General features: G+C 36.2%; 1 protein-coding gene across 3 annotated transcripts in view; it reads right to left on the reverse strand.

Moving 5' to 3' along the window:
* Window positions 1-25,459, reverse strand: part of Kiaa0825 (KIAA0825 ortholog) — a 383,787-nt gene that overhangs the window by 355,243 nt on the left and 3,085 nt on the right. Inside the window, exon 2 of one of the 3 annotated variants that reach the window (XM_063245350.1) lies at window positions 23,573-23,679. The exons of the other annotated variants lie outside the window; for them this stretch is intronic. The gene's annotated coding sequence lies outside the window, so the exon portion shown is untranslated. The remainder of the gene's footprint in view (window positions 1-23,572; window positions 23,680-25,459) is intronic. 3 annotated transcript variants of the gene reach the window in all.

The raw sequence follows: 25,459 nt of genomic DNA on the forward strand, positions 1-25,459 counted from the left end.
TTCTCATTTTACAAACTAAATCTGGTCCTTTTACTGCTCTCCTTAAATAGCAATGAGAGTATAGCACAGCTCCCGGCTCTTTACCTTGTTTTATGTATGTAGTTTTTCAAATTTAATTATAGTTTTCTACAATTGATTGACATCTTGAAACAGCCTCCTAGCTATAATTCCTCCTAGTTACAAAAGATGTTTCTGGTATAAAATTAAATTCATGGAAGTTATATACTTCATTATGTAGATAATAATATTTAATGACAACATATAATACAACATTACTTACTATCTTTAAACAGAAAAAAGTTATCCATAATGTGGCTTAAGTAATTTTAAACGATATTCTAAAAACAACTTAAAGCATTTTTTAAAAATTTAAAGAGAAGATACTATACCTGGAGTGAAAAATCAGTATACATTTAAGTTACCAATAAAATTTAAATTTGATGCCTTAAAACTCTATTTTCTATCTACAAGAGGGGAATTAGACAAAAATAATCTTAAGGATGCTTTTCTAATCCTGTGACTGTAATCACGTGATCTATTTCTTTAATATTTAATCATCTGTCATATAGCCTTGGCTGTATATTGTTTAATTTTATAGTTCAACAGAAAGCTAATTTGTCGATGGTTCAAACAAATTCATAGGAAATGACTTGAAAATCTATTTAAAAAGCATCAGTGAAAATAAATATTGAATTTCTTCATGTTAAATCTAAAAATCCATCACTGTGCTTGCTTTTTACTTTATTTGCTACTTAACATATCTCAACAGTGAATCTATCATATCAACATAGTCATCATGATCCAAGCTGCAAATAATAGAGAGTGTCAGTGTCAATTTTGCTTCCTCACACTTGCTTCCCTTCATTTCATCTGATTTTAATAATCCCTGTCAAACCACAAACAGTCCAAATTACCTTCATGACACAGAAGCTTTCAAGGAGCAGACAGAATCTCAACTTTCATTTAGCAACTACAAAAGAAAGCTGTCCAGCTGGACAAATATTATTTCCACACTTGACAATCTCTACAGTTGAGCATGCATTTTAATTTTAACTAAACCTGCCAGGAGTTTGATATGAGCTTCTTGTTTTGTGTAGATTGACTCACAGGCTTATCAGACCAATGACTGTAATTGTGATGAAAGAACCCAGCATTTATCTACTAAAAGATGAATTGTATATCAAAGCCAAGTGTTCAAATGAACTTATAAGAGATAGTGTGTAGGTACTGATTATAGGGGGAGAACTACTTAATTTAGGTGTTTTAATTACTAAAGTCTAAAGATACAAAATACATCCTTGATCTAATTTTGAAAAGTAATGGCTAATATGTAAAAATATACAGTAGTTAAAACTTTTCTGAGAAAGTTAAAAATTAAATACAAAGAGATCCCTTTTAAATTGCTTTGGATTGATTTGACTTCAAAATCAAGTGTCTAGAATAGAGTTCTATTAATTAAAACAAAGCTAGTGTTCCTGACAAGATAACAAAACACTAAGACTGTCCACTCATACTGATGCTGAACTGGGATAATTTAAATGATGAGATTCTTCTATTGAAGTCGAATTGTTTTTCTCTTTTCATAGATATATAAGAAAACTAAAAACTGAAAATGAAAGAAGTTCATTTAGAACAATCTATCTAAGTGAAAACTCATGTTTCACTCATTGGTACACAAATGCACCTGATGCAGCTAAGTACTAAAAGGTAGCATTTTTAGGAACAATAAGCCTATGCAGTAGCTGGTGATGTTTCTTCAGTCTTGTGCTCATGAAGTCTGTTGTATCATTACAGACTGTGTGGTGTACATATTAATGATTTTCAGTAAATCATATCTCATGTACAGATACAAATTCCCTACGATGAATATGATCACTATGTCCATCTAAAATGTACCGATATACTGAATTATATGAAAAAGAAATTTAGTGCTATTAAATGTGTGTTACCTTTTTGTTTTGTTATCATTATTGCCAAAAGTAAAAGTGCATTACACAGTTAGATAAGTAGTTGTAGTTTTGTATCATATAATACATTATAAAATGCATGTAGTGATAAAGTTGGGACTATATTCAATGAATAGCAAGACGAAGCAAAGGCTAGAAAATGTTATACGATCCACTGCCCACAGCTTCAGCCCAGCTCAGCTGGCTGCCACATTAAGTGGCTGGCAGGGATGGTGACATCAAATATATCTGAAGCTATAATCACTGAGGAAAGGAAGAAGTTAGCTGTACTTGACTTTTTTTTGTGCCAGGGATCGAACTTACAACCTTGCACTTCCTAGACAGGCATTTATGCCACTAAAGGCCACAGCTAAAGCCCTGGCCTACCTGACTTCTCATATCCAAGGGCACCTTACCTGCTGTCCTTGAAAAACATGTTACCTTACTGCACTTCTGGAAGAGATGTGGAAATAAGAATGCGGTTATCACCAATTTAACTGTACATTAAAGTGAGAGTTTTTTTCACTGTCTAGTGGTACCTCAGTTGGCAAAATCAATTCTTTCCATAGCCAGAATCATGGAAAGAATTAAATCTGTGAACTGTGGTAACCCAGTATTGGTTTCTCACATGTGAGACCATGTCAGGATTTAGAAATACAAAGTATATGTCTATCTAAATCTAGTCTGGCTTATTCTTACGCAACTATCAAATACTAATTCATTTGAAAATGAAAAATCCAGAAGCCATTAAAATAATAATCTAGCTCACTATCAACATGTTATAGCTTGTGTGTAGATGTCCCCCCTCATAGGTGGGGCTTTTCAGAGGTGGCTGGATCTAGAGATATGAATACAGGTTAAGGATGCATGATAACTGCATTACTTTGCTGAAGGCTTTAGCATCGTTTGGGTGTAGCTGATAGGAAGAGTGTTGTGGTTTGTGTCTGGATACCTCCTCAAAGCCTCATGCAGTCATGGGGTCAGGCTTCTAGAGTTTAAGAATGATTCACTGTCCAATGCTGGATTGTGGGTGTAGCCCACATACAATATAAGGGACAGAAAGAGTTTTCTCTGCACATGCTTTTTCCCTTTGGCTCTTGATGCTTTTGCTGTTTTCCACTGCCAGGAACTGTTGCCCTCTGCCATGTACCACTCTGCCTTGGAGCCTGCAAAGTATGGATGGAAACATCCAAACACTGTGAGCTAAATAAACCTTTCTTTCCTTAATTTTGAGCATCAGGTATTTTGTCTCAGCAATGAGAGAAAAGAAGCCAAGACATAGGGTAACCTGGGTATGAGTGGCACCAACCAATGGGCTTATAGCCTGAATGGAGTAAGAGGGAAAGAGGCTTGCTTTCACTGCCTCCCACATGCCACACCATGGGCTGCTTCTCCTCTGCCATGGCCCTTTTCCATGCAGCCCTGCCTTGGACCTAGCTTACTATGGAATGAAACTTTTGTGCATTGTGAGCTAAAATAAATCTTTCCTTCTTTAACTTGTGAGTGCTGAGTATTTCGTTCCAGCAACAAGAAAAATAAGACTCCAAGGTATGACTTAGAATGATTTCCGGTATAATATACCATTTAATTTAAAAAATAAGTTTTAAGGATGGGGATACATCTCTGTGGTAAAGTGCTTGCCTGCAGGCATGAGGGCCTGAGTCTGACCCTGAGTATTACAAAACAAATAAACAAAGGCAGTAAGTTTTAGAAATATATATATATATATATATATATATATATATATATATAACCATGCTCTCTCTCTCTCTCTATGTATATAATAGCATGATATTATATACTATTTTTCAAAAAACAAACAGACAAATTTACCAAACTATTAGCAGTATTAATCTTTGGGTGGTAGAACCAACATTAGACAAGAAAAATAGAATTTTTACTCTTTATAATAAATCTCATAATTTTGTTTGAACTTAATGTAATGGGTACATTTTACCTTTGATATCTGAGAAGTGAAAACAAATTTTTAAAAATATAAGAAATATAGGGCATTATCTAATGTAGAATCAACTGGATGGTATGTGTAACAAATGATCTATGATTCCTGAGTAGCATAAAGAAGTCATGCCTCCAAGAAAATGGAAGATAACTAAAAGAAGGAAACCAACGATTTTCCAAAATCCATAGCCTCATAGGCCCCAGAGCTGGAGACACTTAATTCTTATTATAGATAAGTACACCTGTATTAGTCACCTTTGCTGTAGCTGAAACACAGTAACTTTACACTCACATTTTAAAGGAAGACAGATTTAATCCGTCTCATGGGTTAGGGGATTCAGTCCATGGTTGAATGACTGCAAGGCAAAAACACCATGATGAAGGGAGTGCCTGAGAAAAGAGGCTTAGTTCAGGGCAGCCAAAATGCAAAGCAAAGTTCAACTGCCAGAAAGTAAGAGGTCAGGGGCCAGATTTAGTACCCAGAATCATACTTTCAAGGCTCACCTGGATATACACGGGGGCATGCTTTACTAATCTCCTTAGCAGCTTCCAAGCCAAGCACGTTGACACAGTGAAAGCTTGATCATATTCTACTTCATATCAACTTCACATTCAAACACACCTTTTTATTTAAATACATTTTCCTAACAGTAAAATGTTAATAATTTCATCTAACATATTACGACTCTCCTGCATACAAATGAGAATGTAATAATTTCTTCACCAAAGAGTTACCTCTCTTTGACTCCTATTTTACACATGGTCTCTTCTGAGCCAAAATTAAAGTTTTTTTTCTAAATTTTCTGCTTTGTTTTATTGTCCCTAAACTTCACTATAAACAACCAGCAGTACCTATGTCACAGCCTGAATATTGGGCTGACTTGAAATTTTCTTCTCATCTTCTCCTTTAAATTTAGCCTTACAGAAAGTCTTAAGACATGGATAAAATATAGACAAATTTTGTTTTTGCCAGAATGAAACATGTATAGTCCCTGGCCCAGTTTGTAACAGGGCCTTTGTCCACAACCTGAACCCCATGAACTACACCTTTGCTGCCCACATTCCTATCAGCATTCTGTTTCTGAGCTCTAACCAGAATCGCCCATCAAACACTGCTTATTATATTTTAGGGTGTCTCCAGTCTACTTCTCCAAATTTTTCCAAATTCCTCACATAAACTAGTCCCAAAGACGTCTCAACCACAGAGTCCAGCACAGTGACATTAACCATGCCACTTCTCCCCATTTCCTAGGTTAGTCAGCTTTTCTGTTCCAGAGACACACACAATACCTGAGATTGCCTACAAATTAATGGAGAGTTTTAATTTGGCTCAGCTGCAGTGCATTCAGTTGATAGTCAGCTGGCTCCAAAGAAGAAATGTCCTAAGACCAGTGGAGTAAAGACACTTACTTCATGGTGGCCTGCCTGGAAGCAGAGCAGAACAGTATTGGTGAGGAAAGGGCCAGAGACGAGATATAATATCCAAGGCCACACATCTAAGAATTACCAAGACATACCCAGAACCATGCTTTACTAATCCTCGGGTGGTGCCCAAGCCAATCACAAGCACAATGAAGTTTAATACTACAAAGCCATCTCTAATTTTTCATTAGCTAACTAACAAAGGGAGGACACAAGAACACCCAGGTAGTCATTTGAAAAGTATAAAACAAGTTATTCCACTCACTTCCTTGCTGTATCACACTAAAGCTTGTATGACTTATTAACAATATAAAACCTCCCCTCTTTCCCTGTATTGAGGTTATACTCCAAAGCCCCAATCATGGTTACTTGATCAGGATGCACAGCCCACCATCAGATAGGAGTCTGCTGATTACAAGTGATGAAAACATCCTTGGAACATACATAAACCATTTTGGGAAGCAAGAACTGAAAATTCACAGATGAAAAATAGTGAAACATAAATTGAATAAGTATGTGATAGCCAGAAATTTTAAGGCTTTTGGACATTATTGTATATATTGGTATAATTAGATATCACATTATAGCATATTATAGTATTATCATATATATACAAAATCATTTATCACATCATGTCACATCAAATATATCATACATATCATGGATACCCATATCATATATTTATCAGAAAGTCATAGGAAGTTTTCTTCTATGGCAGTAAATGACTGATGTTTTACAAATATATATAAAACAGATGTTGATATTGTTGGTGAGAGGTGAGAGATGAAGATAGGAAAACCAATCAGGAAGACAGTGAATTAGTGCTAATGAAACTTATTATGGACAGGAAAAGGATGTGGTCATGAGAAAAAGATTTCCCGGTAATGAATAGATAGTTTGCAGCCAATGGATGAGGCAGACAATTACAACTGAGAGAAAAGTAGCTGTTACATGTTCCAGGCATCAATAAGCTTGAGCTTGCGACCCAGTTCATCAGAGAAACCTATTTCCTGGTCAAAGTAATAGGACAATTTGAAAATAAAGTTATGTTAAGAGGTAGAAAGCTCATGAATTGTGTCATTAGAAACTAGCAAGGATTAAAGCTAGAATATGGTTCTTCTCAAGCAACACAAATCTGTAGTGAAAAGACATAATGACAGAAGTCAGTAGACTGAAGAAGAACACATTGGGGTAGGGTGGTACCAAAGCTGTCACAGATTTGCTCAAAGTGGTCACAGATACCATAAACACTGGCCTTCAGCTAGGCAGGGTGAGGAGTGGGTATGGGGTTGCACAGACATAGTTTTTTCCCAGGTGGGGCCCAAGGTTATGGTAAGGGTAGAGAGATGAGACAGAGAGAGGGTCTCAACTATTATTGCAAAGGCAATTCTGCTCTAGAAACAGAATGGAAGTGCTTTAAAATTTTCAGTGAAAAATGATGATAAGAAAGCATGGAAAATTTAGAACACTGAATGATGATTCTGAGTGCATAATTCCAATTAAATATTCAGAATAGAAGTATGAAGATATATGAGACTACAGTTTAGGAGACAATATCGTTCAAACTTTTTGAACTAGAACCCAGAGGTTTAAAAATGCAGAGCAATCTAATATATTGTGTGTCTCTCTGTATCTGTCTGCCTCTCTCTCTCTCTTTCTGTTTATAAATATATAATATATATATATATATATATATATATATATATATAAATTTTCACAAAGCATTACCCTTAACAGTTGCCATGATATCATTTTCAAGAGAACTTTGTGATCATTTTGTAGAATTATATGTAAAGATATGAATGATAAATCCAGAAGAGATGTTCGTGGAAAAAGGGTAAAAAATGAAAAGCATAAAATTAAGGACTAGTTTGAGGACCACAAACAGAGGCTGGGGAAACGGCCACAACAAATAAGATAGGGTCAGAGGTTGGAGGAAGAAAAACAGTATCAAAGAGGGCAAGGTTTTAGGGTGTGGTTGTACAAACATGAAATCCCAGTACTTTGGGAGGCTGAGGCAGGAGGATTATAATTTTGAGTCATGCCTGGGCAATTTAGCAAGATTCTGGTTCAAAATGAAAAAAAAAAAGGGGGGGGGGTTGGAAAATAGCTCAGTGTAAAGGCTCTGGGGTTAATCCCTCATACTACAAAACAAACAAATAAAATTTTAAAAAGATCTGACTTTTCTCTACTTCAATGCCTCTCAAAGCTAAATCCCAAACTAATTTGAGATGGGTTATTTCAGCTTGAAATACTGGGACTATCTGAGATCTCGTAAATTAAACTCACTGGAAATGGTACTCAAACTGACAAACTTTTGTCTAGCATTTTTATCACAGCACTTTATATTCCAAAAGCACGCACTCTCATTTTCACATATTAAGTATACTTCTGAAAAATCATTGAGGGAACACTTGTATGCAAACTACCATTCCCCTGAGGACTACTGGGCTGATTCTGGATTTATGCTTATCCAGATGGAAACAAAGTAGTTTTGGAGCATTCAGCCTTGCCACAAATATTCTTCATCCATCTTTTTTTCCCTCTGACTTACACAGCGGTTGGCCAAATGCACTCACATTTCATTATCCTCACTCAATTTAGAGGGAAATATATATAAAGTTACAGTATGTTGTTAGCACGTTTCCTTTTAACTTTAAATGCAAGAGACTTAACTAGTTAAGCACCCTAATCAAAAACTATTTATCAGGACAGGCAGAAAGTGCCACAGGAACGACAGCTTACCAGAAAATATAAAGTTGGTGATTTGGATGCCAACTGTATTTCTTTATATGGAAAGCACTGTTAACAAAACGTATTGTCAACTTATTACAAAGACATAACCAAGAAGTCTGAATGTGAATCATTCAAACACAGGAATCATAGCTAAGAATAACAGTAGCTGGGCTGGGAATAAGCTCAGCAGCATAAGTGCCTGCCTGGCAAGAATGAGGTTGTGAGTTTGATGCCCCCAAAAAACAAAACAAAACAAGATCTGCAAAAGAATAACAGCAGTTAACAACTATTTACTTCTTTCACAAGAAGTGAATCCTTTATAATCATTAAGTCATTAATCCCCAGAATCCTGTAAAACATCACATTAGACTTCAATTCCCAGATGAGAAAGTGAGGAGGTATAGATGTACCTTTCCTGAGATCGCCAAAGCTAGAAATAGGTGACACTTACATGCAGACTGCTTTCTCCAGAGTCTACGTTTAAAGAGGGTTACACTAAGTCCCTGTAGGAAAAAGGCTTGCTGTGCTACTTTATTCTGTGCTACTTTATTCTGCTTTTCACAAAACTGCTTTCAAGATAACTTGGGTCTACTTCATCCCTGCTTAGCTAGTGGAGCTCAACATACTGTACTTGAGATGAAACAGGAATCCCCAAATTAGTCATGAAAGTTGAATTCATTATCACACATAAAAAAGAGACTTATTTTAAAATGTGCTTAATTCTAAATATCAGGGCAGGATTGAATAGGACTATGCTCAAATTTTAATGCACTGGTAATTGTTTGTTAAAAATGCAGAAATCTGGCAGGTCTGAGATTCTGCATTTCTAACAAGCTCCCAAGTACTGATGACACGGCTGGTCCAGGACTCACATTTTAAGTCGCAAATGGTTAGAGGTGGAATCACAACATGGGTAACTGGAACCCCCGCTCTATTACTTAGTAGGTGTATAATATCTTCATACACATCAGCTACATCTATAAAACAGAGAGATCACTAAAGGATCATTACTAGGATTATATAGAATAATCCATACATAGTACTTACAACAGTCCCTGTCATACAGAAAAAACTCAATAAACGTTCTCTCTCAATATCACTGAACAATATTAAAAACATGTATTGTAGCCCATTAGAAAGCCATTTATAGAACTGACTGATACAGTAAAAACACTAAATAAAATGTCATCATTCTTTTCCAAGCAGTCACTAGAACATCACTGTACATTGAAGGACATTAAATACATAAATTAGATCCACTATTCAACTTTATTAAATACATAAATCTGAAATGGCTCTAAATGAATTTGCATGAGGCTGGCTTAGTTTAAGATATTTTTTGTTTTTATGCCAGAAGACTTTTTTATACTGCAGGTACACACTGAGTTCCAATTCATTTATGTGAATAGCTTCCTCTAAATTTAGAAATAGCCATTTTTGCTTAAATTTTTCATTTTTCATGAAATACATATCAGAAGTAAGGCTACTATGAACAATAATAATGATTTTAAAAATTTGTTCAAGGAAGAACACTGCTATAGTTTGAGTTTGAAGCATTTAAGCAAATCCTTCCTGTTCACATTTTAGAACCATAACAAAATACAGCATGATTACCTCTTGCTGTTGAAATCCAAGGCTCAGCAAGAATATTTCTATTAGAATTGTGCTGATTTAGGAATGATATTATATGGGAGGAACTATAGGAACGAGTGGGTAGAAAAAGAAAAGTTGGAACCAAAACCAAAATTTCACAGTAACTTTTAAATGAAAACCATGAAATTTATCAAATTCAACTGTGATTAAAAATAAGAAATAGAAAGAGTAAAGTAGAAAATAAAGATTATATTCCCTCAGCACTGATAAAATTTGCAAAGAGTAGAACCAGTGGTTAATCAAAGAAGAGACGAGAGGTATGAGTGTTTTAGTTGGTGGGTGTAAGGAGTCAGAAAGAAAAGGAAATAAATAATACTATTTTTTCATTTTTGAGATTTCTAATAGTGTGATTAAAAATTGTGGAATAGATTCTAGTACCTTTATTTTTCTACATAAAACCTAGATTCAATATAAGTAATGCAGATTGCTCTTTTAACATCATTACTGGTAAGAATCAAGGAAAAGTCAAGCATTATGGTGCATGCCTGTATTCACAGCACTTAGGAAGCTAAAGCAGGAGGATCTACAGTTTGAGGTCAGCCTGAGTATATACAGTGACTCTGTTTCAAAAATCAAAAAGTTAAGAAAAGTGGGAGGACTATGGGTGACTACACGATTCCCTCATCTTTTCTCCTTTCCTCTTTCCCTGCAAATTGGAATAGCTTGACTGCTGTGGTACTAGAATTTCTTTAAACTTTACACTCACTAGATTTTACTTCCTAAGACAAGGATTTAAAAAATATATTTCACAAGAAAAAATGCACATAAAAATGCTTCATTGGAAGGACTACATTTGCAAGTTTATGAGGCAAAATTTACCTGTACTCAAATAAGGATACTTCAAATGAAATAAAACTTGTATTGCAGTAAAAAAAAAATCATTTGTGGGGACTGTCTTAAGATCTTTAAGGCAATAATGAACGAGATCAAATCATTAGGATGAAAGTACAAGAAGAACAGAATGTGAACAGAATCATAACAGTATCAAGTGTTGTTATTTGGGTTCATATTTTTTGGAGTCAAATACCTGAAACACAAAAATTTACTGAAAATGCCTGAGCTAACTTTTTCCACTTCCAAGGCAGGTATTAGCTGTCTCTCAACTTGAGAGAAGCAAGAAACTCCACTCCGGTGTGACCCATTTATGCCTCTTAGATTCATCATATGCAGTTTTTAATGACCCTGGACCAAAGGAAATGTAGAAACCTATTTGAAAAATTGACATTAAGGTTGTGACACCAACCACAACAGCAAGAGAATTTTAAGTTAACCTGACACAAAATTCCCAAATCAGTCTGTTACCTCCCTAATTTAAAAAACAGTTCCTATGTGAAATAGTGATGGTGTGTCAGCCTGTGCTTTGAAACTCCTGAATTTTGTCATTTGGTGTTTGTGTCACAACCTTAATATTATTTAAATATACTTTATAATATCTATTATTTAAAAAATATCTTTGAATTGAAGATACTATAAAGCTTTGAAGAAGCCAACCTCAAAGCATCGCATTCCTAGGGTGCCACTTTCATTAGAAGTGGTGCATAAAACATTTGCTGTTGACAAATCTAATTCATTAAAAGGTGAGATGGATGCATTTTAAAATAACTGGCTGGCATCATTATCTGCAGTGCCTTTTATAAATTATTCCTGTTTTCCTTTTTGACTGAACTTGTCAGAGTTCCCTTTCAGAGATGGAGTGTTATGCCTTAGTCAATGCTTTCAACATGTTTAGACAAGTCACAAGTTAAAGAAGCACTGGGATTTTATTTTCTAGAAATGAGAAAGGGCAATAGAAATACAGAATTATTTCACTCAATTTATTGATTTATTTTTGAAACTAAAGAAAAGTAAAGTCTGTTAGTAGAGATTTCATCTTACACAAAGATTTAAAAATAAAAGCATACCGTCTGTGTAGATCTGGGATTTCAAAGAAAGGGATATAAAGGGGTATTGCTGGCAACCTTGCTGCACTGTCATGCTGAAAACTTGATTTAAAATTGAATTGTGCTTCCCCTGACATCAGAGATCAGGTATATCACAAGGCTGACAGCTGGCTGGCACACTAACTTCTTAACGGAAAGTGCTAACTGCATTATCTTAGAGGCCGAAGGAACAGAATTACAGAAGCCTTCAGGGAAGATGAATAGGCAGATTACAAATTATTCAAAATATGAAGAAAAATATTATGAAGAAAAATAGTATTTCAGAAGACCTAGAACGAGAGAGTCTTTTTATCTTAAGCAGGTAGAAAATTATTACCTTCTGAGCTGTCAGTGAACAGCTTTAGTAACTCAGCTTCCCCCCAATCTATAAAATAATTGGAATAAGCCTTTGCACTACCATGGGGAGAGAGGAACACATTCGCAGCATCAGCTGTCTACACTAGTAGTGGGAATTTTATTATTAAATTGTGACATAAAGCTTGACCAGAAAGAAGAAATGCTGGGAAAACATGAAGACACTCTGAAGAGGGGGTGCCGGGGAGCTGGCCCACAGACTGTAGTCACATGAATAAAGGTGGTACCCAAGAAAAGGCATGCTCAAAACGTTCCTTTAATTTCTCTAAAACTGATCATTTTGCACAAAAATGTAGTTCCAAGAAAGTAAAGCAGCGTTGTATTGCGTGAAACAAGCAACACTCTGCAATTCAGTCCCTTCTCTTGTTTAGTTACTAGTTGCCCCAGACTTTACAAAAACCATCTTTCCCCCACTCTTCTGGGTGATCTTGTTTGAAACGCATTCCCAGATTCTGTCCTTCCTCGATGGGGTCCTCCCCAGAAGCTGAGCAGATTGCGACACCATGCCTACTGTTCTTATCCTTCAGAACTGAGGACCAAAATAGACATTTTTCTTTATAAATTACCACTGGAGTATTCTTTTTTTTTTTGGACCTGGGGATCGAACTCATGACCTTGCGCTTGCCAAGCAGGCACTTATGCCACTGAGCTAAATCCCTAGCCCCTGATTATTCTTTTAACAACTTTAAAGCAGACAAGGATGGGAACCAAAAAATGTGTACCTATAATCTTAAATGACTGCAGTGTAATATGTACACACTATCTTGAATACTGCTTGTTATTGTTTAAAATATTAAAATTATTTAAATATATTCTTTAATATTTATATTTTAAAATATCTTTGTATCTGTTGAAGATACTCAAGATGACTGAGAATCTTGTTAAAAACAGCTTCTGGTTACGCTTATCGAGGGATGAGCCTGAGAGTCTGTATTCTAATGAGCTCCTAGGTAATGCCACCAATGCTGGGTTCATGGACTACACTTCCACTAAAAGTCTCCCCCATTCTATGCATCTTTCCCTATACATACACCATTGCTATTGACCTCTTGCCTTCCCATATAATGGTAGTGTTTTGTCAAGTATTTTCCTTGCTCCACCAAAAGAACAGCAGTTAAGAATTTGATTGAAATTGCACTGGTCAAATCAAGGCCCTGAGTTTGATGCCCAGTACTCATCTCAGAAAAGCAGGGGAAGGGGGAACAATAACAAGCAGTATTCAAGATAGTGTGTACATATTACACTGCAGTCATTTAAGATTATAGGTACACATTTTTTGGTTCCCATCCTTGTCTGCTTTAAAGTTGTTAAAAGAATAATCAGGGGCTAGGGATTTAGCTCAGTGACATAAGTGCCTGCTTGGCAAGCGCAAGGTCATGAGTTCGATCCCCAGGTCCAAAAAAAAAGAATACTCCAGTGGTAATTTATAAAGAAAAATGTCTATTTTGTTCCTCAGTTCTGAAGGATAAGAACAGTAGGCATGGTGTCGCAATCTGCTCAGCTTCTGGGGAGGACCCCATCGAGGAAGGACAAGAAGGCATTAATTAATTTGAGGGCCCTGCCCCTCAGACTCTGAACACTGCTACACTGCAGACAAAATGCCTCCGTGAATTTTGGTGGGGACAAATCATATTGAAAACCATTGCAGGTAAGAAAGTCAAGCAACAGGTAATTTTCTTCAGTCTCAGTAGACAAGATCTTCCAATTTAGGGAAAGCAAGATGAACAGAAACTTCTCTGCAAAGGTCAAAATGGGATCCCCTGGATGGGAATGTTGGGTGATACCACACCCAGCACTGTTGTTAATGGAAATAATGGTCTTGGAAGTGAGTCCACGGCAGTACAAGCCCACGGTCACAGTCAAAATCAAGACCAGCATATTCTTGGTGGAGACTGAGGGCACGCACCATGGAGAAACACGGAAGTACAAAGCTAATTGCACAGGCCTGGCCAACACTGAGGCTGAGTGAGAGCATTCACACAGGATACCCAAAAGGTCCAGCAGAAAATAAAGACTGGGCCACACATGAAGGCTGCATGAAGTTGAAATGCATTCTTCCTATCACTATAGAGATTCATGAGTACAGACAAGACTTACTGACTTAAAACCGCATGTTCAAGGACAACTACTGCCCAACCATATCTCTTCATTTGTGATGACTAAGCTTGATTATGTCCACTTGACGAGTTTTGGGATCCAGAAGCAGGGTGGTGGAACTCACTTATTGTGCCAGGTTCGGTCATGAAGGCATGGTCTTGGGGTCTATGTCCCGCCCCTCGTTCCTTTTTCTCTGGTGCTGCTGCCCTGCTCTGCTTCCTAGCCATCATGAATTAAGCAGCATCACTCTACTATCACTGTGTTCTTGCTTTGGGTCCTAAAGACCATGGATTGAATCCCTTGAAACCTGAAAGGTAAATTAAACCTCTCTTCCTTTAAATTGTCGGTACTTGGTATTGTGTCCCAGCAATAGGAAAATTGAGCAAAGCACCATTAAATTACATAAGAAGCCCTAGAAACTCAAATGTAAAACTAAAGAATTAAAAAAATATGTATTGGTGGCCCTACATTATAGAGGAGATAAATTTCATCAATTTACCTCACAGAAATCACTCCAGAAAACAAATCAATAAGCAATAACAACAAAAACCTTGATGGAGGGTAGAATCCAGAGTTGCTACAATATATAACCTACATTGTTTACTTTCAATAAGAAATTATGAGACATGCAAAGAAATAGGAAAAGCAGGTTATAGAGATTTTGAGTATTCATAGATACTAGAATTTAAAGAGATACTGAAGACCTTAAAGAGGTATTAAAAATGTGTCCTAAGCCAGTATAATGACACATCCCCATAATTCTAGCACTCAGGAAGCTGAGGCAATAAGACTGCTGCAAGTTCAGGGCCAGCCTGGGCTACTAAATGAGTTCAAGGCTAACCTGAACTGCAGAGTGAAATATTGTCTCAAAAAAGAAAAAATAACCTGTACCAAGAACTGAAGATGACCTCATATAAAGAAGAAGATTGAACGAATTATAGAGATTCTCAATAAAGAAAAAAATTTAAATCTCAAAGGAAATTGTAGGGAAAAAAAATTCCCTGTAGGAGCTTGACAGTCTACTGAAGACTGAAGAAAAAATTAGTAATTTAAAATGGATGAATATGTTATCCATAACCAAAACTGTAACAAAACATATAACAGGATAAGAGCACAAAGATAAAAGAGTAGAAGAATAAAAAGTAAGAGATAAAAACACACCAAATTTGATGATAAACATTGGTATACACATTGAAGAAACTCAACACAGATAAACATAAAGAGATCCACATCAGGATATAACCAAACTACTGAAAGACAAAGTGTTAAAAGCAGCCAGAAAAAAACAGCTTCTCACAGACAGGTCAATGTCAGTGTGAATAACAGGTAAGGTGAGACCCGAAGGATGGCAGAGCCACACAGATTCAGGGTTGTCAACTGAGTTGAGCCTTGAGATAAGAGGCTAAGACTTCCCAGGGCAGAAAAGGGTTGCACATCAGAACTGAAGCACCAGCCTTCTAAACCGTAATGCTGCCTCAGTTGTGTTATGCAAATTGGTCTTTCTGCATATCCTTCTCTCTGCATATTGCAGAGGTGCTTTCTGGCCTCCTAGCTAGCCTAACTCACAATACTTACGTAATTCTTACCATCCTTTAGCTGCTCCCGTCTTCATGAGTTAAATAAAATCTGGGTTAGGTCCTAGGTTGAGGCCTTTATTTTGTGAATCCTCATCAGGACCAGACTTAGGACCTCTTGGCTGCCCTTAACTATAAATATGTCTTAGTGTCTTTATTCTTACAGTGGGTTGCACTGCAGATAGTAGATTGGAATTAATTCACCAGGATTCCAATAATGTTTCTATGGGATTACAAATAAAAACTTCCCGGACCATGGTGAGGATGAGAAAAGGATCTCTCTAGTGGTGCATGCCTGAAATCTCAACACTTAGGCAGCTGAAGTAGGAAGAATACCATGAGTTCAAGCAAACAAATTAGAATTCTAGGAAACATGTGTTATCAGATGATAGGCTCCATCTTATCAGAATCTTTCTGATGACATTCATGATTATTAACAAATGGTTTTTAAAATACTACATAATACACATATGCAATATAATAAGGTGAATTAACATTTGGAATGATTCAATTCCTATTATTACTTTCCAAAAGGTCAGTAATACAATCATATGTTTGTAAAAGATACATTCAAAGTACAAGGCAGACCAAGGATTTCAAAACAACGAAGTAGAAAAAGTAAACCAATGTGGCTATATATCCTACACTGCAGTTAAACTTTAGGCAAGTACCATTTCTTAAATTTTAATACAAGATCAAAGAAGAATACCCACAATTATCTAAAAAGGCCATTAAAATATTTCTTTCTTTTCCAACATTATCTCAGTGTAAGGTTATATTTTGTTTACTTCTAGCAAAACAACATATGACGATACATTGAATGCAAATGAGATCTGGAATTCAGCTCACTTCTTTTATGCCAGACATCTGCAAACTATATATATACTTTTAAAAGCTACTATTTCAGTAAAATTTTTGTTTTGGAAATAACGTATGGTTTTAAAATTTTGTTTACATGAACATGTAAGGGTTATTGTCAACAAAGTTTAAATACTTAATTTTACTTCATAATACAATAAGTGCAACTATATATATTTACAGAAATAAAAACTCTTTGAGGAGCTCTGTAATTTTTAAGAGAATGAAGACCTCCCGAAACCAAATTTTGAGAATTTCTGAGTTAGATAAATGAGAAACAATGATAAGTCAAGTCAGTTATAAGAAGGAACACAGGCAGCCCCTAAAGATACCGAGTTAAAGATAGCAACACAGAAATGGAGTCTAAGAGGGCTCTGCATACAACCAGCCCCAAACCTTGTCTCATGCAAAGCTGTGAGTAGCAGAGGTCAGGCTAGCTCATTTTTGAGAAACTGTATTGCCTCTGGACATTTCTGAGGGTAGGTATGAATACATGCTAGGGAAGGAGAGAACTGCATATTTAAAAAAAATATAAAGGAATGTGTTAGTGATTAGATACTTGCATTCTTGAAAGTGAAAAAAATAGTAGGGTAAAGTTTTATAAAGTAAGGAAATCATGTACAGTGGCACACAGCAGTAATCCCAGCACCAGGGAGGCTGAGGCAGGTGGATTACTGTGAGTTTGATGCCAGCCGGATAATTCAAGGCCAGGTTAAATTATATAGGAGAACCTATCTTAAAAACGCCACACAGACAGAGCTAGAGCTAGAGCTAGAGCTAGACTAGAGCTAGACTAGAGCTAGACTAGAGCTGGAGAGATAAGACTGAGAGAGAGTGACAGAAAGAGACAGGAGATGGATAAAGAATGCCATGACACAATGAAGCGCTAAGTAATAACTAGAATTTACTAGATATCTAGTAATTAATAGAAATTGAGAACCATTCAGTACAATGCTCCTCAAAAACAGCACCTGTCACTCCTCAGTTTAGGTAAACTCTAGACTGAAACTACTGTATCAGCTGTGGCTGCTGGAGGATGTACCATAAATGCTGGTCAAGTGGCTGGGCTACTCACCAGGAGCAGCTGGCTGGCTCCCCCACACCCAATGGCCAGCCAGAGAAATCTGTGGCAATCTTTTCAGGAAAACTTAGCAGACAAATAATGCAACTGACAGAGAAGAAGTATCACATTGACCAACTGGGAGCCCAGAGGAGAGCAAAGAGAAAATTTTTCAGAGAAACATGATATAAAATAAAGAGTTCTAAATTTAGATTCTTAAGATCTGGCTTCTGGTTCAAGTCACACGTCCTGAGTAACTGTGCAAGTTAAATCACCTTTTTAGTCTTCATTTTCACCTGTAAGATAAAGAAGCTTGTCTAAATCCCCTAATTTCAGTTGTGACTGTGGTTGCCAGTAAAAAATACATTTTGTATCCTGAAAAATACACTTATCTAAAACAAGAATGCCAGCTACGACTCACCAAACCAGTTGATGGGTCATAATTTGCTGTAAAAAGCAATGCATTGATAGGCCTCTATAGTTGTCTATCAAAAAAAAAAGCATAACTTATATAGCTAAATCATGGCAGTGGTGTATATTTATCAACAGATGAATGGGTAAAGAGAAAGTGGCAAAAAAATTAAAAAAGGAAAAAAGAAAGTGTGATATTTATACATACTGGAGAACCACTCTGTCATAAGGATAAATCTGAGTATTTTATAGGAAAATGGATGTACTTTGAGGCCTTGTAAGTGAAATAAATCAGACACTCAAGTATACATACTGCACAACTTTTCTTCAACAAGAAATTCAAAGTACAAATAATTTAAAAAAAAACAAAATAAAAGATGACAGGAAACAGGAAGACAGATCTTTGCAAATGGGAAGGTATCTATAGACGGAAGGAAGAGGAATTTTAAAGAATTGTACATATACCTTAAGGGTATATACTCCAAACATGTACTAATAAAAATGTTTTTAAAAAGATAAAAATAAAGTAAAAACAAAATGCATGATGTGTGAAACTAATAATTTTGATCCTTTTAGTCACAGTTAGTTTTGATAAACAAATGGATACTTATATTTTAGCTAATACTTAAGTTATGAATATTAACACTATTCAATTATCTAAGACTGATGTTTTATGTTTGGGTTAAGTTCTAAAATTTAAGCTGCAGCCCATGTTTAACTCCTAATGTTAAAATCAGTTGCGTTGCAATTTTAATTCTTATTTGGAAATACCTTTTGATTCCTTAACTGTTCTTATAACAAAATTCTTCTAAAATATAAGTTACTTTAAAAACATATGCCTCAATTCCAGCAAAGACGGTGGACAGATAACAGTTGGATACAGAGGCTCCCTGAGACAGTCAACTTAGAATTCAACATAATACAGCATGGGAAGCCCCAAACAGAGGAAGATGAATTCTCTCATCCCAAGAAGAAACTCAGGTGAGAAGAACCAATCAAACATACAGTCCCTGTGCTATTATTGGAAGACCTAAAGGTTCAGTGCTCCCGCCGCAGCGGGCAACTTGTCGAGCCATCAGAGGTCCTGCCACTTTGACTCACTGGAGGAACAGTCACGCTGAGGTCGGTTGACAAGCTGAACGGAGAGCTGAGCAGGTGGGAGAGCCTGCATCCACCTGTGTGAGTGACAGGAGTGGAACCATTCCACAGAAAGGGGGCTCCGGCAGACAACATTCTGGGACTGGGCAGGACTGGCAAGTAGAAGGGGTAGCAGTGACTTCAGTCAGTTGTTCCCTTCCCAAATGGGATTGGGGAATTGAGCTTAGCCTGGGTCATGTGACCTGGCTGAGACCCAATAGGTTATCCGAAATCAATTCCCTATGTCAGCAGCACACACTAACACAGTGAAGGCCCCAGCAGGTTGACTGACCTGGAGGGGAGGGGCCAGCATATACTGTCCCTGTTTGCAACTCACTAGCACACTGCAGTGGGAAGGGTCACCTAGCCAGCGTGCTTCAGAAGAACTGCAATCAACAAAGAAAGAAACTGGGGCCTCCTGGAAGAAATAAAAAAGATGGGAAGAGGAAGCAACAAGAAAAAATCCCCAGATCCCAACGCTGAGAACATTGATCCAGGATGGGTAAATACAAAGGAGAATGAGAACAGCGAACAAGCAATATCAGACACAGCACCAGTGGACATAAAGAGATACCTTCAGGACCTCCTAGATGATTTCAAAAGTGAAATATTTAACCAAGTAAAGCAAGATATAAAACAGATTAATAAAAGAGATGCTAAGTACCCCTCAAGAAGACACAGACGGAAGAAGGGAGGAACTCAAACAAAGGAGAGAACCATTTGATGAAGAATATAAACAAAATATAGAATACATGAAGCAGATTCAAAGAGATTACCAGGAAATTAAAAACTCTATGGAAAGATGGCAAATCTGCTTGAAAGAAACTAAGGATTGATTGTCCAAACTGGAGGACAGGTTTGCAATGTGGAATTATGAAATGAAAAACTTTTTAAAAATAACAAGGAAACATGCAGTAACAATACAAAGGCTAGACGATGACAAGAGGATGTATAACTTGAGAATGAAGAATGTGAATGAATAAGCAGGGGTCAAACAAAGGAACTACAAAGGCTATTCAGAGAAATAATTAAGGAAAACTTCCCAAACATATGAAAAGGAAATAATATTCAAATGTATGAGGCATACAGAACTCCAGCCACCTACAAGCAAAACAGAGTTACACCCAGGCATATAATAATCAAGATCCCAGAAATTCAATATGAGAACAGAATATTAAAAGCTGTTAGAGACAAGGAACAGATCATCTATAAAGGAAGGCCCATCAGAATAATGGCAGACTTCTCGACACAGAACATCAAGTCAAGAAGAGCCTAGAGCAAAATATTCCAAGCCCTGAAAGAAAATAACCTCCAGCCCAGATTGATATACTCTGCTAAACTGTCTCTAGAAATTAATGGAGAAACAAAATGCTTCCAAGACAAAGAGGAACTTGGGAAATTTGCAACCACCAATCCAACTCTATAGAGAATACTGCAGGGCATTCTAGAGAGAGAGAAAAGTACTAGGATTTCAGGAACAGTGGGAGAGAGGCCTCAATGAATGGAGCAGAAAACAGAATGAAGAAGATAAGCAGACAACTAGTGGCAAAAAAAGAGCATAACAGAAATGAGGCAGAGAAGGTTGGTTATAATCTTTAATATAGATGGCCTTGATAAACTAAATTTAAAAAAAAGAACCACACGTGGAGTAGATCAGGAGGTAGGGTCCACTGAGATGCTATTTATAGGAAATACAATTAATATGAAAAAGAGTACATGGACTGAAAATCAAATAGGAGAAAACAATGCTTTATGTGACAGAGAACCAGAGTAATAGGGGCAACTAGACCAGTATTTGTGGATAGGTTGGAAAGACAGGCTTTAATAGGTAAAGGAATACAATTAGAGATCAAGTCCAGGAGACAAGATTTGGAACCACTGAGGTAAATAGCAGGTTGCCCCCCCCCCCATTTACAACCAAGGGCCTTGGTGAGACCCAAAAATGCACAGTGTACCCTGGGGAAGTGAAAGGGGAGGGAGAGTCTTTAAAAAGATGGCAGAAGATATTGTTAATAGTGTATTAGGATTTAAAACCCACATTACTCACACCACTTTGCTTAGATAGATTTTATTCTGTCCCAGTTTGTCTACTTGCATTAGATTTGAGGGCACAGACAGTTATCCCGAAAACATCAGGATATAGCACATTAGTCATCTTTAATTTCCTATTAACTTAATTTGGAGCCCTGTATGACTTACACTGTTTTATCATGAGTGATCTTAGTTAAATCTGGTTTGTTTGATTGCTGTTTGGTATTGAAAGATTTTATTTAAAACTGGTATGATTGATAGTATCAAGTCTGAGAGTATAGGCAACTACACTGAAGATGACAAGACTCTACAATACACATTCTGGTTTGATAACTACCTGTTTTTGAAGTTTTATACTATATACAAAGTTGTGTTTTTGTTAATACTATTATGTACTGATATATTCAATTATACTATGATGATATAGCCAATTCTATTGAAGATAGCAAGAGACAACACAGGAACTATGGTAGAACTCCTTGTACAATGGTCTTTTATGTCTTTTTAGTTTCATGTGTTTATATATGTTTTGTCTTGCTTTGTCTTGTTTCTCCCTCTAAGATAGAAAGGATAGAAATAATGTTAAGACTAATGCATGTGTAGAATCTATAAATGGTTTAAGAGAACTGATCTTATGACACATGATGAAATGAACAAATACTTTGAAGAAAAAGAGACACAAAGTACCCAGTGCTGATCCTGGAGTGTCATAATGTGACACCCAGCAATAGTATTATTCTGTGTTCAAAGTGAAATTAGCCTGCTTGGGTTTGTTCAATCTCAACATAACTGAAGATATGGATAACTGCATGTATGTTTAAGTGTATAGGATTGACAACCTTAATACTAAGTTTTTGTTGGATAATTGAACAGAACTGTTTGCAGTCTCGCTGTTTGAATTCCTACTTTATATGTTCCACTTTTGTATCTTGAACAACTATTTGTAAGAGGACAATATATAAACATTAACTAGTGATTTCTTACTGTTTATTTTTCCTTTGGACGTATGTATTATTTCTACCCATTTTCTGTTTTGTTTAGTCTTTCTTTAAATAAAATTTTAAAAAAGAAAAACATATGCCTCAGCAGGGTATGATGATACACACTTATAGTCCTAGTACTCAGGAGGCTGAAGCAGGAGGATTGTCATGAGTTCAAGGCCAGCCTGAACTACATACCAAGACCTTGTCCCCAGTGAAACAAAACACCATATACCTCAAATGTTAATATCAGTGCCTGGCAGCAGGGATTATACTACACATGAGGATGAGAGGAGCTGGCCATAGGCAGTAAAATTCCAATTGATACTCAATTTCAAGCACACTTGTAAATTTCTGCATATAACCCTGTTGACTATTTTCACCAATAGCTAACATCAAATACTGCGGTGACCTAGGATTTCTTTGACATCTTTGATTCAAAGTTTCACCAGCAGCATACTTGAAGACTTGTTTGAACAGGAGTCCAGTACTACTCTATCATTTACTCTACTGTTTCCTCCCTCCTTTTCTTCATAGGTTGTCAAACCTATATTGAGCCCTGAGGGTACTTCCCTCTTACTCCTGGTCCTGCTCTTTTGTCTTTAGTTTTTCTAAAAATATCTTCCACATAAAATCCCTATTGGCATCTGTTTCTATGGGAATTTCAGCAACCAAATTCTTATAGCATCAGCCCCGATATTAAACTCATTCTGTGTACTCATATAATCTTCACAAAACCTCTCATTCCCATTTTACAAACAAGAAAACGGCAGAAAAGAAACTTTCTAGCTACCATGCAACTAGTGAGAGTTAGGATTTAAATCCAAGTCTGCTGGCTTCAGAGTTGCAGATATGTTTTTATTTTAAAATAGCTATATTAAAAAAAAAGGAAAATGGTTTCTGAATAAACTGTGTATGTATACATTTACACATCATCACACTTAATTCTAATAAAATCATGCAGCCACTTTGAGAATTTAGTGACTTCTTCAAAATCATAATTAAATCAATTCATAAATTTGACCTTTTACTCAGTCCTCCCCATGAATTCAGCTGTTTACATTATACTGTACTAATTTATCAAAATGACAATTTCTTTCTCTCCTATTAGTATTTACTAAATCTTTCTATATGCAATAGATGTTTCCAGCAGTGCACTAAAGTGTTTTTTTTTAAGCCTCTGGATAAAATAAAATCTGGATAAAATCTATATTTGGCTTTGTTGCCTTTTAGAAAGTAAATGAGAGAGAACATCTCTGCCAACATTATTTGTGAACTCTCATGTGTGATCGAGTGTTCACTGAGCACTCCATAGTCTTGTTTGATTCACTCTTTTCTTGATCCAGTGCTCCATAAAAATCACAGTAATTTTCCAAGCTCCTACATACCTGAACATACCCACATACATTCCTACCTGACTCCATGGGGATGGGGTGAAAAGATGCTTATCTGGAGCCAAGATATGATGAAAGCAACTCACACTTGTAAGGATTCAGAAGAAACCGGTCAGACCAGATGCCTCTGGAAAGAAAGCAGGATGGATGGGCTACCTCATGGGTCATGTAAGTTTTGCCATGCTTACAAATACCCAGAGCAGGCAGTAAGAAGGGCTGAAATCTAGCTTATACTCTGGGTGCCTACCTACATGCCCAGCACGCCTGTCACTGGAGAGGAAAGGATGCCTTCCAGAAAGGCTAGCCTCTTACTATTCCATACCAGGTGCTGTTTGCACAAAGGATCCAAGAAGGCAAAAGGGGGAGAGGGGCTACTGTCTCCTTCCTATCTTCTGCGTTTTGAATCAACTGTAAATATGCTTGTTAAAAATTTTAAAAATGTGTCACTGCACATCACAAGTACTGCAAGTGTATGACCCATACATTATCAATTCTCCTATAACACAGAAATATATATATATATATATATATATCAAACTGTTTTATAACAGCTTTTTGGGCACCATTATTTTAACACCAGAATGTCAATTGGAAAGTTGTAACACATTCATAAAACTAAACAGTACATAAATCCTGAAAATATTTTGTAGAAGCAAGTCTATCAATAAATATGGAACAATTTATAGGAAAAAAAAGCAGGTCACAAGATAAGAGGTAAAGTATTAGAATATTTTTATTTAAGAAGATACAAACAAGTCTATCAGCATGCAGAGAAATATGATGAATAATTATTCCTCAGTGGTAAGATTAAAGCAATTTTCATTTCATTTTCTTTTTTGATTATCTGTATATTCTTATATCTGTAACAAATGGGTATTTTTTCCAACACAAAGAAAACAAACTCCAATTCTGCCTACACCCCATCCTGTTCACTGAGAAAGTCTAACATTTCAACACACTGTTAAATACAGCTTGTCTTAGCCTAGCTTTGTTATCAGCCTCCCCATTTGACATAATTAGTGGCAAGATGACTAATTCTCTTTTGAGATACCTTATCAAAATCTTCACCATCCTTGAAGGCCAACACACAACATGCCTTCTTCACTTCCTCATCTGCCTGCCCAGAAGCAAAACTTTTCTGTTTTCTTTTACATTTTGTGATCAACAATGTTTATAAATAGCCCCTTAAATAATTGACTTGTGTACTTTTTATCTTAGTAGACTATAAATGAAAAGATTTTTTGCCCTTGTTTAATTCATTAAGCGTTTTTCTATCCACCAATCTTTTATTCCCACAACATTAAGAAGAGTCTATATTTACTTAAAGACAACTGTGTTATACAAATCAACGCACGTAAGTCTCATACAGTCCTGTGTATGCATTTTATATATGAAAACAATCTCAAAAAGGTTCTGTGACTTAGTGTCAGATGCTGGTAAAAGTGAAAAATGAGATTTGGTACAACTCTGGTCTTTTCTTTCTATTACAAAAACATGATTTTGTGTTGACCAATGAAGAAGACACAAACACATGAAAGTTCTACTTGAAGGTTTTCTAGGACACTCAGTCTGCTACATAATACCTAGGAGAAAACAAAAAAGCAAAGAATTTTAGAGATGGAAGGGACTTTAAAGATTATCTAATTTGATCTCTTAAGTTATAGAAGAGAAATACATTGTCTTTCACACACATTTAGTAGCTAAGCTAAGAGTGAAATCCAACTGGAGGATAGTAATATCATTAAGATAAGGCCTTTGAAGTGACATGCAATTGTTCAAATCACAGTTTGCTACTTAATGATTGAGTAAACTAAGCCAAATTATAAAGCTTAATCTTTGCCTTACTTTTTCCAACTTTTAAAAGGAAGATAATAATACCTCATAGTGTTGTGAAAACTACATATTAC

Source organism: Cavia porcellus, unplaced genomic scaffold, assembly GCF_034190915.1.
Source record: "Cavia porcellus strain 051 isolate PalLab524CR breed Dunkin Hartley unplaced genomic scaffold, mCavPor4.1 scaffold_2, whole genome shotgun sequence".
NCBI classification, from domain to species: Eukaryota; Metazoa; Chordata; class Mammalia; order Rodentia; family Caviidae; genus Cavia; species Cavia porcellus.